Genomic DNA, 18836 nt, shown 5'->3' with positions numbered 1-18836 from the left:
TGAAACCTAGGTCTGAATCCGGAATGGGCAAATAAATTTTATCAACTCTCATAGACTGCAAAACATGCTTCAAACTAAAATATAGTTTTTACTCCCTTAAATGTTTCTATTTCTATTCCAGAAATATCTTAATACTAAATATACCAGGATTCACTAATTTTAAGATTACAGCAATAATCTAGGCCAATACTGTTTTAATAGTAAAATCTTATGTCCAAAAAAATTAGGTTAAAAAATCATCAGACTTTAATATACCAAAATGGTCAAAACACAGGTACTCATCTTTGTGCCATCCATCCTCTGGATATTAGCTGCAACCTGTGTAGATTTGCCAAGCCATTCAGTTGTCTCCCCTTCCTACTCCTACCTTCCTCTCCTTCTGTGTTACCATTAAACCGAGGGCTCCACAGACCCTAATCTGAAAATCACTGGCTCCTTAGAATTCTGAGCAGGTTAGTGAGAATGATTTGGAGGAAGCTTCTGAAGCACCCTCAGCATATCATTATCATTATTGTCATCATCATCAGAAAACACTGAAAACCGAAATGTTCGTTAGTGCTCTGTGCAAGGTCAGGTGTAGAGTTAGCTAAATAGTTACTTCATTCTAAGAAAGACAACCCAGGCTGACAAGGCACAGAAAACAAAGCACAGGATGAAATAATTTAATAAATTAATGAAGTGAATATTTTCTTATCCATTCTATCCAAAGTACTTACTTCACCCCAGCCATTAGTTCTGAGAAGAGGGAATGGGTTTGGGAATGGTTGGCCTCCTATCTATGTCAAACCCGAGGAGAAAGAGGCAAGGTCTGGGAGAGACTGGTGGGTGGTTTCTCTTTGTTAGAACTTAAACTCCTTCTCTTAGGCATTGGCTAACTCTTCAGATATAGTTGAGCAGTCCATCACAGGGGTCTTTAAACTTTGGTTTAACCGTGGTCTTCTAGTATAAAACCTTGTTAAATTGCAGATTCTGATCAGTAGATCTGGGGTAGAGACAACATTCTACATTTCTAACTAATCTGCAGATAATATCCATAGACCACACTTGGGGAAAAAGGGTTTAGAGAAAGATTTTTGTCATGTTTAAATGTGTGCATTTATGTCTACCTGGATGGAAAGGGAATACGTGAGAACTTCTGGCTCATCAACTGGAAGCAGTGACAAATTCTATCTTCTTCCCAGTTCTTAGCTGTAGCTAGGCAAGTCTGTTTGTTATGGATGCTGGTAAAGAAATGGAAGATATCCTTCATTATAGCTATGTGATATATATGTTTATAAAATGATAAAGCATATAATATGTATATACATATATGAAATATATAATATACAATGTATAATATACACAAAGAGCACATATATATGTATACATTTTTCATCTAGCAAAAAAGTACTACTTATTCTTTCTTGCTAGAGTAATGTAGAACAAATTTCTCATTGACTTTTGAAAAGTAAGGCTATATAAAGTAACTACATACTTTAGTTTCTTCATTCATTAACTCAGTAAGTATTTCTAGGGTGTCTATTTTATCTCAGGCATTATAAAAGAAACAAGATAACGTCCCTTTCCTGGGATAGGGGATGATAATTCACAGTTTAGTACAAGGAGCAAACATAAATTTCTAAGCTATGTGGCAATTTTTTATAACAGATATTCCTTTTGAAGTTCTGTTTCAATATTGAAGGAAGTATCTTGACTCATTATCAAGCCTAAGAAGACATTTCCATTTACAAACTCATGACTGAAACTTTCAACAATGCAAGTAAAAATGAGAAAGAATTCTTGTCCTGGCAACCATATGTCTCCAACAGATGGCTGCTTTCTTGATAGAGGAAACTGTCTAACATTGAAAAGTCAGAATTCCTGTATGTTAAATAGCTTGAATAACTCAAGCGAAACCACCAATTCTTGACAACCTGCCAGATTGAATCTGTTGTGAAAACAGACTTTTGTTGTTTTTAAATAAGGTACTTCCTTCTCTTTTTCTGTGGCTCTCTATTCAATATGTGAGTTTGGTCTGTGGCCATTAACTAAGTTTTTTACTCTCCTGTGTGGGCAATGGCTTCTATGAGAAGTCTTGAAAGCAGTTGCAGATTCTGTTCCCATAATAACATTTTTTCCCTAAGGAGTTCCTGGTAAGTTTCTATCTCCCTCTAATATTCTCATATCAATAACTAGAAAGTTTATCAAACTCCCCAGAACTGTGACCTCATCTATATAACCCCGTGAGAGTGAAAAAACTGCACCTCTTCTGGGCAGTTGTTACAAAGACAACATCCCTTCCACCAAGATGAGCCCCGTGTCATGACTCAGGGTTTAATTTCATACTCCATTACCCCTTTGGTAGGGGGCCACAGACTGCACAAGCCCATGTAACAATCTTAAATCTCCTCTATTTAGGTATCTTCCCCTTGGATTGGTCATCCAGTTGCATAAATGGCAATCTGTTCTGCATTCCGGATACTTAATGCTCTCAGGGGATCAGACATTTCAGGCACATCTTAGCTGGTCAATAAAAGCAGACAGAGACAAACTGAAGCTCAGTTAAGCTTAACAGCCCAGCATAGCAAACCTACAATGAGACTAAAGGGTGAAGAGAGCAGCTGCCTGGTTCCTTGAAATTTGTCACTCATTCCTTAGGATGATTCAGCGTGGTCCGCCTCAGCCTCCATCATCTTTTTAACTCCAGCTTGTACTCAGGGTACATGGGAGAGAAATCTCCAAAACCATATGTCCTGCCTATGGAAACTATACCATTTCCCAAAGACCACTTCAGTGGACTGGCACTAGATGAGGCAGGAAGACTTAATATTTTTTTTCTAGGGGACAGAACATAAATGAAAAAAAGAAAAAAACAAACAAATTTGAAACATATCTAGATGATGTGAGTCCTTTCCAACCATGACTGTCATTGAGAATTGACATAGGCTGGTTGAGTACTGACTTGCCTCCAGACTTCATTTTCATTGTAATATTTAATCTTGCCAATGATATTGGAAAGTAGGGAATTTTTCCCCTGTTTCATAGCTGAGGAGATGAGTTAATAAAAACAAAGTAAATTGTCCAGCTAGTTAAATAATGGGACTGAGATTTGAACCAAAGTCTTCAAGCCTCAGTTTTTGTGTTCTTAATCACACAACGTATCTTTGAGTGTTCCAGACTCAGTGTAAGAGCCAACACCTATCCGAGGTATGTGGAAATTGACCAAAGCAAGTGTGACGAGGGCATAAATTTTACTCATCTGTAGCCACTGTCTGTCCCACTTCCCGGGTGTCCATTGTTGTCTGCTTGGGTTCCAGGTTGTTTTTGTGATTTTTGGAGAAACAGATGGGAAGAGTTTGAAGAAAACAATTAATTAAATAGTTACTGTGATATGCTAGATGTCAAGGCGCTAGATGAGGGAGACAAATGTATTATGTTATGCAATAAAATTTACCCTACCTTTCACACTTCTTTGAGTCTTCTTGTAAGATTTTAAAAATTAATTTACTTTTTAAAAATGAGGGACTTGAATTTCTCTGAATATGATCATGTACCAAGATTGGTTAAGAGGTAGCCCACTTATCTCTGGGTTCTATAACAAATAAAAAATCAGAGAGCCTGAGAATGTCTATCCTGTGTATCAGCTGACGTCTATTATTTACTCCCCAGGTTTTCCATACCCCTAGGTTCCTGGGCCTACTATAAAACATTAGGTTTTGTGTGTGTGTGTGTGTGTGTGTGTGTGTGTGTGTGTGTACATGAGTGTTTGTGTGTGCACGTGCACACTTTCAGTCAAGCTTGCATTGACAACAGGGCTACTTTGCTTCATGGTTTCTTCGGAAAAGGATGTTTTCAAGGAGTTTGTGCCCTATCCCTGGTCCCCTTTGGCTCAACTTTGAGGAAATAACTCACCGTGACAGTGGTTGACTTTTCTCCTGACAAGGCATCAGACAGTGAAGTAAACAGCAATATTCATACCAAAGAAACCCGCAAGGCACCACCTACTGCCAATGTCTTATATTAGGTCCGTGTCTGTTAACGTAACGAAATGTTTGCCTGCACAGATCACAACTGCAGACCTGACCCAACTGCAGATGGAGTTCTGTGCAGACCAGCCTGGGTGGGAGCAGGTACCCAAGACAACCAGGAAAAATTGAGGCAGGGCACAGATAGGGTAAAAAAAAAATCTTATGGTAACTACTTACAAGTCATTGCCTGAACATCTTAAATCAGGCATTTTGAATGTCTTCACCAAGGTCAATAGCTGTGTATGGAGGAAAGGCTTATTTTTAAAGTTTGACATAGCCCAAGGAATGCTTTGTTCCTAATATAGAGCACTTGCCCTGAAAGGTTCCAAGCCTTCAGCATCTGCTGTCATCCACCACATGCTTTGCAGAAGACCAGAGGCCACTTGTAGTGAAGTCCCAGAGCCCGGCAGCCCCAGGGGGAGCCAGCAAGGCCTGGGAGAAAGGTTGTTTGGAGGAGTATTTAGAAAGGAAACCAGCTTTTAAAAAGACATCTTCGGTATGAGAGTTTGGATTCTATTTCAGTAAGTATTCACTTCTCTCCCTTTACTATGGTGGGTAAAGAGTACTTCCTGGCCTTTTTGATATTGGCGTTGGTCAAGGAAATTTCAGCATATATGAGAAAGACTAACTAAAATTGTGCAATTCAGCTCGGCTCTTCAACTAGGGATTGGCAGTGAAAGGAGCTTGTCCTAGGTAGCTGCTGCTCCTGGGTAAGCAAACCTGAATTCAGTTCTCAGTCTAGCTGGCCCACAGCCTTAAGCAGAGACATCCAGCTAAGCCCGGCCTATGTTAGCTAACCCCTAGATCTGTGACTGTGATATTAATGCTTGGAGTTATAAGCTATTTGGATATTTGTTACATAGCATTACTGTAATAGCTGACTAATACATGGGGTTAATGATTTGTATGTTTTTTTTCTGCGTGTGGGTGGACATTTATGTAAACTGATACAACAGGGTTAAAAGCCCTTTTATACAAGGTATACAAAGAGAGCTTCAATCAGCTTTAATCTGGAATTCCAAGACAATTTAAAAGAGAGATTTGTGACACAGTGGGCTACCCTCAACAAAGATGACAGTTGTCCCCAAAGTGAGCCTGTGGAGAGCCAGAACAAGCAGATACCTAAGAGTGGCAGGAGGATATTTAAGTTAATTTTGACTTATAAGCCTGAAGATTTCACTGAAATCTTCTAGCCCACAGAGACCACCTTAAAAACCATCTAAGAAGTTTTGAATTTATGTTGAAAATTTTAACTAATTTAAGTTACATTTAAGTTGAAAATTTTAACTTAGGTCTTAAAATTTTTGGCTTCTCTTGAAAAAAATCCAGAATGTCAGAAAGTATTGAGCCTGCATTTTCTTCTGATATAAATATGGAAGCTGAGTATTCGTTCTGCGTGGAATGAGTATGTGCTTTTCAGTTTGCTGACATTCCTGCCATGTTCTATTACTCATTTTCAGCAGTCTCATATGTTTTTGTTACTTGCCTTATTCTTGTTGGCACTAAGATTTGTAACAACCACTAGCTCACAACCCTTTCCCCATTTTACAGACATCCAAAGAGGAAAAGAAAGGCCCAAGTGCACAGAGTAGATGCTCAGTAAGATGACCTTACATCAGTTTTGCCCAGGACAGTCTTGATTGATGGCCATTGGCCCATTGTCCTGAGCTAATTTATCAATTTACATGAAAAAACAATAGGGTTCTATCTGACAGCTGATACTGGCTTTCAGCTGGGGCTTCAGGAGCACTTGACTTCTCCATATGGTCTGGGTTTGCTCACAGCATGGTGGCCTCTGGTAGTTAGACATATGGTGGCTCAGCATGTCCCAGGATACATGGCAGAAGCTGTATCCCCTTGTTTGACTTGGCCTTGGAAGTCATGCAGCATCACTACCATCTCATCCTGTTGGTCACAAGGCTGCCTGGATTTAGAGCAGGGGACAGAGATATCACCAAGCACTGAACAACTAGGTGGTTAGTAGCAAAGAGAAGACTAGAGCCATGTCTGCTTATTCTACCCAATGTTTATTCTTCCATTCCAAGAAGCCCCATCTTCCTCCATTCTCAATCCTATTATTTTTTTTCCTCTCTAATAACATAAGATGTGAACACCTATGTATTCTAAGAGAGCAAATCATGAATAGTCTTCAGAAGGTCTTACAAAATCTTGGAATTATGACAAAATGTGCATATCCATCAGAGTTCTCTGTTGTATAAATAGTTCAAGCATTTATTAAGGGCATTAGATAGCTAGCTCACAGCATCCCCGAAAGGGTCTGAGAATCAGGCTTGGCAGCTACAGAGCAAGGAACAACTCCAAAGTTACACTGCTCCAGGGAAGACCCTGCTGCCCCTACGACGGAGTCACTGCACCTCACCCAGCAGCCGTGGAGCACAATGGGCCAAAACCTTTGTCTATCACTGTTCCCAAAACCTGTCTTTGCCTTCACTTCAGCCAGAATGGATCTGTGCAGTGCCTGCTTCCCAAGGTTTTGTGCATGTTTACCCGAATGATTGATCCAAGGCCACGTGTCTGTGCTATATTTTCAACTATGGAAAGTGAATTTCTAGTGTCTATTCTAGAATATGCAAGTTAATAAGATGGAAAAAACTTCAAGCATAACAGCAGAGTTTAGAAGGTGCTGAGAAGGCAAAAAGCACAAAAAAGTGCGCTATGCAGAATGTGCATACATGTGTACTTTTCTGAACATAGGTTCCTAGTTTTCATCAGATCTTTAAAGAGGTCCTTTATCTTCACTTATTAAGAATCACTGTCACATGCACACTCTCTTTACAACCACTAGTCTATGTGTTTGAATCCATTTGTATATGAGTCCATTATACTTTACAGAATTGAGGACTGTGACATCCAATTATCTATATCCCTCTACTCCAGTAATATAACCAATTAGTAAAAACTCAATACATACTAGAATGGTAATTTTGTTGCATTGATAAATCTGTTTTGTGTCTCTCTTTGAAATAATGGTAAAGTATAAAGTATACTAAAACCTGGATTAACAAGTAGTTATTTTAATAGATATTGTTTGACTACTGCTTTAAGAATAGAATGGCAAAAAGAAAGGAAAACAAAAATCACAGGAAAATCCAATAAGGATCTCTTCTAAAAATATAGTTTCAGCGGTGGCTTAGAATTAGAACACATTCAACTCAATTTTCTATAATTTCCAATGTTTGATGTACAAGCAAATTCCCTGTAGACTCAAAAAATGCTCAACTATTTTTAAAAATCAATTTTCCTCACTATTTATGGATGGTAGGAATGTAGACTAAAGCATTTTGGGGGATTCCACACAACCTATAAAATTAGAACTTAAAGGAATTTCCAGTCTGAGACACGGAGAGGATAGGTTTATGCAAGATCAGCAAGCTCATGGCAGACACTGATCTGGGATTGAGGACTTCTTATTCCCAAATCTGGCATTCTCTCCTTTAATACGCTCTCAGGAAAGCTTGTAACAAGAATTGTGTTTCAGTTGGTTACTGCTGTGTAACCCCCTAGCAAATTGAGTGACTTCAGACAAAAACTGCTTACTAATGTTTATAAGATTGCAGATTGGCTAGGTGGTTTTGATGCTTCAGGTGAAGTCTGCTACCTCACCAGGGCTCATTCACATACCCAAGTTCAGCTGCTAGTTGGCTAGGTGGCTAAGCTAATCTTGGGTGGGCTCTATCACACATCTGCTTCAGTTGAGAAAATGAAGACAACTCTGCTAAAGGAGGACTCTCATCCTCCAGCAGGCTAGCACAGGCCTGTTTTTATTGTGATGTCAGGTTTCCAAAATAGAGAGGTTTAGGAACTAGAAAAATGGAGTCATCTCATGCTATGAGCCAAGGCCCTTCCTAAAACCAGCCCAGATTCAAGGGTGGGGAAGAGACATTACCTTTTGATCTATTGTCACATTACAGAAATATTGAGGTTGTGATGAATTAGTGTCATTTAAAAATCTACCACAGGTTAATTTATTCAGCCTTTATTGATTATCATCCATTGTGTCGGGCTCAGTCCTTCAATAAGCACTGGGATACAATAAAGAACAAAAACATGATGTTCATTTCTTAGTGAAAGATATCACATAACTAAAGCATTCATTTCTTTGGCAATTTGGTGACTCAGGATCAGGTTTTATATTGCTATCCTGAATCCATTAGGCCTTTAATTTGATATTACAACTTCTATAAAAAATCACGTAAGAAATTTAGGAGTAATTTCATGTGCATAAATTAAAATTGGCTTTGGTGAGAATAATTGACTCCTCAGAGGTCCGGCCAATAGGGAACTGTCAGGCTAGATGAGTTTTTACACATGTCAGAGTGAAATTGGAGCTCAAATGCTAATTTTAGCTTACAAGGATATCACATATACATTGTCAACTTGAAGGTCTTTACATTATAGACGAGAGCGTTTCCCGTCTCGATCTCGGATTATTTTTTATCTAATTGTTATTTCAGCTGAGATACATGTTGTTGTTCCCAAACAACAAATGAACCACTTAATGTTTAGACTTTGGCTGCTTTTGCAGGTTAGTGACAGCAATAGTTTCATGTTGTCCAGATACAGGAACTGGCCTACACAGCATTAAGGGTGTTCTTCAGGAAAATAGTTTTAAAATTTCAGAATATATCCAATGGGAATTGAGTAACTTTCCTGCAGAGAACAACTAAAATTAAAGATAAAATAGGAACCAAAATATTTTATTAAGTGTATTAAAAAAATGATAAGATAGCAAGTAATTATCACATCAAAATCTAAGGGAAAGCTGGAATCCAGAGAAATAAGCAGAGTTCTGAAGCTGATTTTATTCTAAGACTATCTACTATTCAGGCAAATTTGAACTTTAGTTTTGACGGTCTCATTGGATGAGACACCATAAAACTGAAGCCTAAAAGTCCATTCAAATTAGAAGGTTCACTGTTAAAGAAAAACTAGAAGTAATTCTAATGCTATCTGTATTACAGAGCAAAAAAATTATTTGATTTTCAGGTGGGGAAAAATAGTCCTAATGAGACTGTATCTACAAACTAGCCTCATACAATTTTTCATCCTTAGAGTGAACCATTACATACATTATGTTTCAAAAACATTTAAAAAAACACTAAAGGCATGTGGGTTGGATACTTCCATGGGCACTATGTGGAAATGAATACTGATTCTTTGTCAGAAAGCATCTCTGTCATTGGTCTCAGGGAATGCTCACAAATAATTTTTCAAGAAAGGTAAACATTATACAGTAAAAATTAATAAAATTAGTAAAATAAAATTGTAATTAAGCATACAAGAAAATAAAGCAACATAAATAATAATCAGCAGAAACCAAACTGAACTTTACAAATACAAGACAACTTATTACACATAAAGGAGAAAAGATAAGTTGAGATGATCTTCAAAGAACAGATGCTATGAAAAGGAACCTAAAAGTTTTAAAAGAGTACTCAATAAAAACAATCTAGAAACAATATATAAAAAAGCAATATGAAACAATAAACAACACAACAGACAGGCTTAACAACAGATAAGACACAGTTGAGGAGAGAGGATCAATGAATTGAAAAAGAGGTCAGAAAAATAGAGAACAAATATTGTTAGTTGAAAATGATGGTTTTCTCAGAGGCCCTTATAAAATCAATGTGCTGTATAGGACAGGAAGGAACTTGGGAAGACCAGAGAGGATTTGGGAGGGAATGGATAGCTGGAATAACTAATTTAAGCTATGTGGTTATCCAGTCTCCCTTTGGGTAATATGGGATTTAAGCAGGCATTAAATATAAAAATATAAACATAGAATGTTGTTGTAATATCCTCAGAATCAGGATCCACTTCATGATAAGGTAGAATAACCCAATATATTGAACTACAGACCATCATGGCCCACTGAAATAGAAAAGGCAGAGTATGGAATCAAACATATTCAGCTGAAAATTCAGGTAGACTCAGGTGTTAAAGCAGTAAAGGGCAAATCTGGGGATTAAATCAGACATCACCAATGTTTCAGGCAATGAGAAAAGGATGGATGGTTAACATGAAAGTTTCTGAAGGAGCTCTTTCTTCACCATGGTTGTTGGCCAGTTGAACAATCTTTTACCTTGCATATCACAGAAGAGTGTAGTCATCTTTAAGAGTGTAGCTCATCTTTGGATGAGCTCAGACTTTTTGGGTACAAAGAATCATGTATGAATTCAGAAGCCTTGGGTAGGATGTACATTATTTTTGTAGAATTCAAGTTAGTTTATTTTTTGAGCACCCATCTGCTAAAAACCTCAGTTAACGCTTTTTTGTTGTTGTTGTTGTTGCAACAATGTCCCAGAGGGCTTGTGTAGTGCCAAGATATTGCAGAGGGTGGATCTGCCTTATTTTCAACTCATCTTTCTATGCAGAGCTCCACGGAGTCATCCATTGTCCTGCTTGGTTTCTGCCTCCTCTGTCCATTTAAAACCAATGCTCTCTCTGCTTCATCTGTTTCATCTTCGAGAGTCCTGGAATTTTTCTGTTAATTTCATGCCACTCTAGGATATAAGGATTTTTTGAAGCTGTTTAAGTGCAATTTAATAAGGTTGACTGTGCTTCCTCTGGAGTCTTGTTATTTCTTTGGCATTTTGCATGAGAAGGAAAAATTCCTCTCAGCAACCCCTTAAGACTTATACTCTTAACATATTCCTTTCATCTCTTTACTTCTCTCAGCTCAGGCAAAAGCTAATTTATTCATTATTTCTCTCAAGCATTTATCCATAACTGGAATCCTCTTCATCTTCTGAGTGTACAGGCTTTTGAATGACAAAGCTCAGAAGAAGAAACTCACAGATTTCTAGCTTCCCACCTTGCTGCTCCCATTCCCTGAGACATAGAGCACAAAAAGGCTTAGCATATTGAATAAAGGGAGAATCATGTGGGGAAAATATTGTGGGAGTGGGGAACGACTTTGTATTTTAAAAACTACCCAGCTGCATATGTTTGGAAGTAGTACTACTCTGTATCCAGCCAAGGGGAGTACCTGCCTTGGGCCTCATGCATGACATGGCTCAACTCTGACCTTTTTACTGGCTGTGCATCCCCCATAGAGAGACAACTGCTGGCACTAGGGCTCCTGCCAACCTGAAAATCACAACCGCCCTTTGGACATGCTGGGCACTCTGGAATTCCCTCTGCAATTGCCCCCAAAACCAAGTTTGGAGCCAGCATAGGCCTCTTCCCTCAGTTCAGCCTTCAGAGAATGGATTAAGTTGGGATTATGTTCACTTGTAAGTCTGAGAGATAGGCAAGGGGAAGTCTGAAGTTTAATAAGCAGGCTGTTATAATTCCTACTTCATAGGTAGTGTTATAAAAACCAGTTTACCTGACTTTTCCATGTGTATGTTACTTACAGATGGAATGAGACCTTTCTGGATGTGTTGGGTGTTAAAATAAAGCCCTCAGCCTGCTCCAGAGGTCACATAAGATCACCTTCCTTTTACATGCAAAGTCCTTTGTTTCTCTGAGGGTGCTTTCTGGCCCCAGGAACATGTTTGGCCAATGGATGGAACAGGCTGGAAATGCTAAGGAGTTAATGACATGGGAGAGACCCTCAAGCAATGAGGGATGGGCACTGGTGGTTAAATATCCCAGAATGATCATGCCCAAGGAGGTCAATTGTGAGGAGTGCTCCACAAGTCTTCCTGAGGGGACCCAGGGAGAGGGAACCGATTTGCTCAGGATGATAACTTGCTGGTCAAAATAAATTTCCTTGGCTTTCTTCACATCCTATATTACTTAAATAAATATAGACTAAATCAAATACTGAGAGAGATTTTATCTGTAAAATATTACAGATATTTTATCTGTAACAATCAAATACAGGAAGAGAAATAAATGGGAAAATTATTTTAAGAGACTTTGTAGTGTATTGTAAATCAAATCCTACTTTGGGGTTATCAATAGAGACTTCAGTACAAATTTATCTCCCAAATATACTACGTGGACTCATAAACACTCTCTCAGTGGGATCCTGGGTTCAAAAAAGTGGGGCTGCCCTTCGATGCAGGCAAGTGAGAAGTGACTTAGGAAAACAATTTTTGGAGAATAAAAAGGTGTTAAAAGCCATTTAATGCTGATCCCTCTTATCACAGTCTGGTGTATGTGTGTGTGCATGCACGTGTGTAACATTAGCACTGTTATGCCAAAAAGGAAATAGACCTTTCCTTTTTAACTGTGTTGGGGTAGAGACATGCATCATGATCCATTTTGAGGGAGTAACCTTAAAAATATACTTCACTGAGCATGATTTTGACCAAGAAATCTGGGCTTCTAACCTGATTGAGCCTGGGAAAGAACCCGTGTCTAGAATACAGTAGATGTTTATTAAATATGCGTTGATCAAATACATTACTAGAAAAAATGTTGACATCGGAGTATCTATTGTCTTTCTCAGTATAAGAATAATTCTATTTTTGTCTACTTAGCTTTTAAACCCTTGGGGGGCTGAATTAGGCAGCTAGAGCATTCAGGAAGGATAGAATGATTTACACTAGAAAGGTTAAAAGATTACTTAAAAGGTTAAAGATGGTTAAAGAAAATAGAGTAAATCCAGAGATGACAGTAAGGGAGAGAAAAAGCAAGAGCTCATACAAGCTGGGGTCTGAGGGAGATTGGAGGCAGCTCCTACATAATATCTGCAACAATTACACATACACGGAAAGATGTGAAAAACAGTTTTAGGAGGCTTTGTAGTACATTATTAATCACATTCCATTTTACACATTTTCTAGAGATTTCAGTAAAAATCTCTCCTTTTCAAACTTTTTTTTTTTTTTTTGGTCTTGGACTGGTATTCTCTAGAGACTGTGCTTCCTATTTGTTTTAAATAAATGAATATGAAAACTTAGGCTCTTATATAATAGATATTGCTTTGATATAAAAAAGAAATTCTGATGTTCCATTGATTCTAAAATACAGCTTTTCTTTTAACATGCCTGAGATTGTCATGTGCCTTTATGTTTGATGAGGAATCATAGTTTAATTGGAAAAATATTATCTTTGTTATCATTCTTATTGACTCATTAAACTTTCTGACAGCATAAGTTTGATATGTAATTCACCTCAACTTTTAAAGGCTATGCAGCAAATATTTTCATGTTGGTATTCAAACTTTCACTTGGCCTTAATAAATCTCCTTCCATAGGAAATTTATTCCCAGTGAATTCAACCCACATTTATGAGACTTATTTTGTGCTCTGTTTGTAGGAGGAAGAGAGAAATCTGGAAAAATAAACAAATATTTGACATTTAGTAAAAAAAAAAAAAGCAGAAAAAAGACTTTTTGGATTCACATATAAAAATAAACAGCACCATTTTCCAAATAACCCCTAGCTATTCAGTGGCCTGGGAAGAATGATAATTGAGAGATCCTTCCTAAGACAGAGCTTCGGGGTGGACAGGCACAAAAGTGACTGGATGACAACAGTTAAGAAATGGGACCCAGACTTTAAAGTAAATATCCACCCAATTAAAAAATGGTCGAAGGGTTTGAGTAGACATTTCTTCAAAGAAGATATAGATATGGTCCAGATACCAAACATCCTTAGTTACTAGGGGCATGCAAATCAAAACCACAGTGATACTTCACATCCACTAGGATGGCTATAACACAAAAGATGAAAACAAGTGTTGGGAAGGATGTGGAAAGATCTGAAACTACGTGTTTCTGGGAATGTAAAATGGTGTAGCCACTTTGAAAATTGCTCCGCAATTCTTCTAAAAGTTAAACATAGAGTTACCTGATGAAGGAGCAATTCCACTGCTAGAAGAACTGAATGCATATTTCTATGCAAAAAATTTGCGTGAGTGTTTATAGCAGCATTCAAAATAGTCAAAAATTGGAAACCCAAATGTCCATCAATTGATGAATGAATAAATAAAATGCATATGCCATGGCATAATAATTACCCATTAAAAGGAATGAAGTACTGGTAGATGCTCTAAAAGAGATGGTCCTTGAAAATTTTATACTAAGTGAAAAAAGCCAGACACAAGAGGTCATATATTATATAAATCAAGCCATATAAAATGTCTAGAATCAACAAATCCACTGAGACAGAGATAGATGAAAGGTTTCCAAAAGTTAGGGAGAGAAGGTGGGGGGAAGAGAGGAATGTGAAATGACTGCTTCTGGGTATGGGTTTCTTTTTTAGGAGATAAAAAATATTCTGGAATTAGAGAGGAGTAATTAATGAGCAACTCTGATTATACTAAAAAGCACTGTGATGTATACTTTAAAAGGATGAACTTTATTGTATGTGAAGTGTAGCTTAATAAAATTGCTATTAAAATATATGCAGAATGCTCAAAGAAATCACCAGACTGTGCATGGACTGAGTTTTCTCCTGTGGGCAAAAAGAGGCTGTTGGTTCTCTTGGGATTTCAAGGTGAGCCTAGTTTTCTCACCTGTGTTCCAGAACTCAATATTTGGTTATTGACCTACTTTCATCCTTCACTGGCTATTTTGTGTTTGGGGTTGGTACCATCAGTGAAAGGCAAAAGACGTGGCTCCTGTGTGGTCTAGCCTTGCTATTAAGTGCTGCTGACTCATGAAGTGCCTAAACCTACTGACTCTGAGTTATTATTTAGATATCAATTGTTTATTTTTCTCTAATTAGCACTAATAACTCATTGAGCAAATATATTTATTCATCATAAATGCAATACTTATTGAGTGATTACATTATGGTGGAAATGGGGGTTCAAAGATGAATGAGACATGGCGCCTGGTATCAAAAGTGTCAGTGGAGGATGTTTTTAAATAAGATGGTCATTACATTAGAGTTCACATGTACTCTAAATGTGGAAGAAAGTACAAGGTATTTGGTGCATTGATTGCATTTTAATGGTCACTATGGATAACCACCCTGTGTTTATATTCTTTCTCTCTAATATCTTAGTGCCCTTTTATTCTGTATCACGGCTGGTCTCATGATTTACTTTCACCAGTGGACTGTGATGGAAGTAATGGTGTACCAGCCCAAATTTTTGACTTCAAGAAGCTTTGAACACTTTTGCTTGTTCTTCAGCCCTGCCTCTGACATGTGAAAAACCACTGCCAGCCTGCTGGAGAGTGAGAAATCATATAGAACAGAGCCAGGTCAACCCAGTTGTTCCAGTCAAGGCTCCAGGGACTTGAGGGAGTGCAGCCAAAATCAGCCACTAGCCAACTCATAGCTGACTGCAGATGTACAGATTAGCCAAGACTGGCCCAGTCAGGATCAGCAGAGCCTTCCACCTGCCTGTAGACTCACAACCAATGGTTGTTTATGATACTAAGTGTTTGTTATGCAGCAGCAGATAACTGATACAGGATGCAATGGGAACACAGATGAGGGGGAGCTTGGATGGATCAAAGAAATCTTTGAAGAAGTAACAGTTATTCTATAAACCTAAAGACTTATCTTTAGGTGTTAGCCAGGGAAAAGAGAAACAAAAAGGAAGGGTCTAAGTAATTGAAGGATAGTATTCAACAAGCTGAGAAGGCAAGATTACCCATAATGCTGGAGTGTGGTATGTAAAAGGATGACTAAGGGAGTTATTTAGGAACCAAATCATGTAAGACCTCAAACATTTATTAAGGGGTTTAGACTATATCCTGAAGACAGTTGAGGTCAATTAAAGGTTTTAATCCCCTTTGCTTTTGTATGATTAGTCTAGCTACAGTATAGTGAACTGGTTACATGATTTAGGACTAGAGGCATGGAAAACATTTAGAAGAGCCTGGGGAGGTGGGAGGGGATGGTAGCCTGAACTTGGGTACTAGCAAAAGGCATGGAAAGTGAACAAATCTGAGGACTCGCACAGAGTCAGAATTGACCCAGCTTGGCGATCTATTGGAAAGGTGATGAGAGAGAGGGAGCTGTTGAAGGTAATGCCAACATTTTGGCTGGAGCAACTGAATTGATATTGGTTTTGTTCAATGATGTAGAAAATAAAAGGTGGAGCAGATTTGAGGGTAACCACAAATTAAATTTGGTGTATACTGTACGTGGCAGACTCTATTTTTCAAAGGTGGTCATGCCTATGTGTAGGATGGGGCAAAAGTAGGTTTACAGTTGTGATTAGGCAGAAGGGTTTGTTCTTATATATTATTTATTAATTATTGCATTACTTTTTATATGAACAATTGGTAAATTGTACACCATGTATTTATTCCATCCTTCATGTTCTTCAGTATGACCAGTGCTGCTCTAAGTCAATACATCAATCTGTTTCCTCCCCTTGAATCTGGGAAGGGGCTTGTGACAGCACCAACAAATGGGCTCTGCATGAGTGAGACTGTGCACCTTCCAGGCTTGGTCATATCAATTTTGACACAGCTTCTGCCTGGTGCTCTCTTAGGGAGCTCGCCCTTGGAGTCCAGCCACTGCATTGTGAGGAAGCCCAGGCCGTGTATAGAGGACACATGCAGTGTTTCAACCCAGAGCCCCAGCTAGTCTCCCAGCTGACAGACATATCATAAACACCCAGATATTTGAATAAACTAGTCTTCAAAGGATTCCAGCCCCCAGGAATTCCAGCCTCCAATCTTCCAGTCAAGGCCCCAGATATCATGGAGTAGAAACATACTATCTCTGCTCTGCCCTGTCTGAATTCTTGACCCACAAAGACTATGAGAAAGATAAGAGATAATTCTTATTGCTTTAAACATCTAGGTTTTGCAGTAACATGTAATGTAGCAATAGATAACTAATACACTGCATTAGAAGAGCCCATGGAACAGTCTCATAATTCACACATACATTTCTTTTTTTAAATCAATGTTGCAGTCTCTTTTTTATCTGTTTTATAAGAAAATTCAAGTGCTCCATCAGTTCTCGTCGCTTCTACTATTGGCCAAAAACCTTTGACTGTTTTGCCTTCCTTAGCTTTGGTCAAGGAAGGAAAGAAGGGAGAAAGGGAGGATCTAGTGGAAGTAAAGGGCAAATACAATGCCACTCCCAGAGAGGGGTGGTGGAATGTCAGAGTAATGACAATTGCAGCCCCTGGTCACAAGCATTGCAGCATCTCGAGTTTCTGGTATGGCACAGATGTACTCGGTCAGGGTGGGCACTACATCCCTAAAGACTGGCATTATGCCTGCTCCCACCATCCTGCCCATCAAAAGAAGGTTGGCCCTGACACCAAGAAGTAACAGGTGGGTTGTATTAAGAAATTTTTATTGTTTCTTTTGGATTTGTGATGAAAGCACATAAAATTACAAGTGGAAGAAACATCATGCCACAAAATTGCATAGAATTATTACAAAAATGTGAATTATGCATTTTAAATAATTTGAGATAGAAGAACCAAAATATGTACATTTTAAGAGCTTCAAATACTTTGTCCTATCTTTTTTTTTCTTCTGAAGAGGCAAAAGTCACAATATCCAATCCATCACAGACAATATTTATACAGTGCACAAGCATGACATTAAATTCAAAGTAATGCAAGCAATGGCCCTTTATTTCAGAATTATTTAATGACTGCTTAGCTATAACAGGAGTCTTAACTGACAATATTGAAGTGTGAAAATGAAATGTTAAAAACCAAATCACATGGCATGTCATTAAAACTTTGAAAATTGGTTTACATGGCCAAAACCACTCTATTCTCAGTAGTGTAAAGGTATCAGAGGGGCACGGTCTAATTTAATACACAGCTCTACTCTCTATTATAGGAAAAACCACAGTACAGAATTTCACACATTCAACAAAGAACAAGGCAAATACATAAAGGCACAAAGCTGCACATCATATAGACCCCTTTTCCTTATCTTAGTCTATTTCAAGTAATATTAATATTATTAAATGATAGTATCACTGTAGTAGTTTTGATGATGCAAGATGGACAGTGTTACACACTACCCCACAACTGCAAAAAGTGTCATTGTACAGATATAAAAATGTGATTACAGTGAATGGCCAAATACAAACATATTGTAAAATGACTAGAGTCACTAAGATAATGAAATGCAACTACCAAAACAGTTGTGTGTAAGTCAAGATTATTCAACCTTAGTCTTTCTCTGGACTAAATGTAATACAATGTTCTGTAATAATCACTATTGTGTTTGGTTATGAATGCTATTATTAGTTCATTCTTCTGTAATTTTAGACAGTCTGTAATTTTGTTTATAAAAATGCAGCATTCAATTTTGACCATTCTTCCTTCCTTATGATTAATGCTTTTCTTTCAAAGTGCAAAAGTAGAATGACTTACAAAAGATATCTCTTTCAGTGGAAGTTAAGTTTTATTAAGTGTTTAATCAACACCCCAAATCCTTCAGATCAAAATACTATCATCTCCAAAGAGGATGGGATTTTCCCCTTTGTATCTGGCTAGGTGTGTTTTTTTAATCAAACACTCTTTCCTAATGTTTGAACTAAGACTTCATTTTTTTAAAACTTAATTGTGATCTTTAGTTATTGCTTAAAGTTAAATAATTTCCATAAAAATATTAAATTATTGAAACAATTTTTAGGATACAACTGTTTTTTGTGTTTTAAAATGTTTTGCTAAGCTACAATCAGACGGGTTTATTTCAGAGTAAACTAAAGCTGTGGCATCTTGCTTCAGGACTTAAACTTCAATGTTCTCTGTGTTACTCTCTAAACTATATTTTCCTCTATATAATTATTCTCTCTTATTTAAGACCTTTCAGAAACATTAATGTTTCTGATCATCTTTACTTTCATATAGTTTTTTCTTATGCCATCTAACATAGGAACTTAACCAAAAGACACAATTAAATGAATTAAATGTACATAGTAAATATATAATGAAAGATTTTTTTATGTTAGAATAAAATTGAAA

This window comes from Pteronotus mesoamericanus, unplaced genomic scaffold, assembly GCF_021234165.1.
Source record: "Pteronotus mesoamericanus isolate MK-2021 breed Mesoamerican mustached bat unplaced genomic scaffold, CSHL_Meso_final contig_25, whole genome shotgun sequence".
Taxonomy (NCBI): Eukaryota; Metazoa; Chordata; class Mammalia; order Chiroptera; family Mormoopidae; genus Pteronotus; species Pteronotus mesoamericanus.
Note: the sequence above shows the minus strand (reverse complement) of the source record.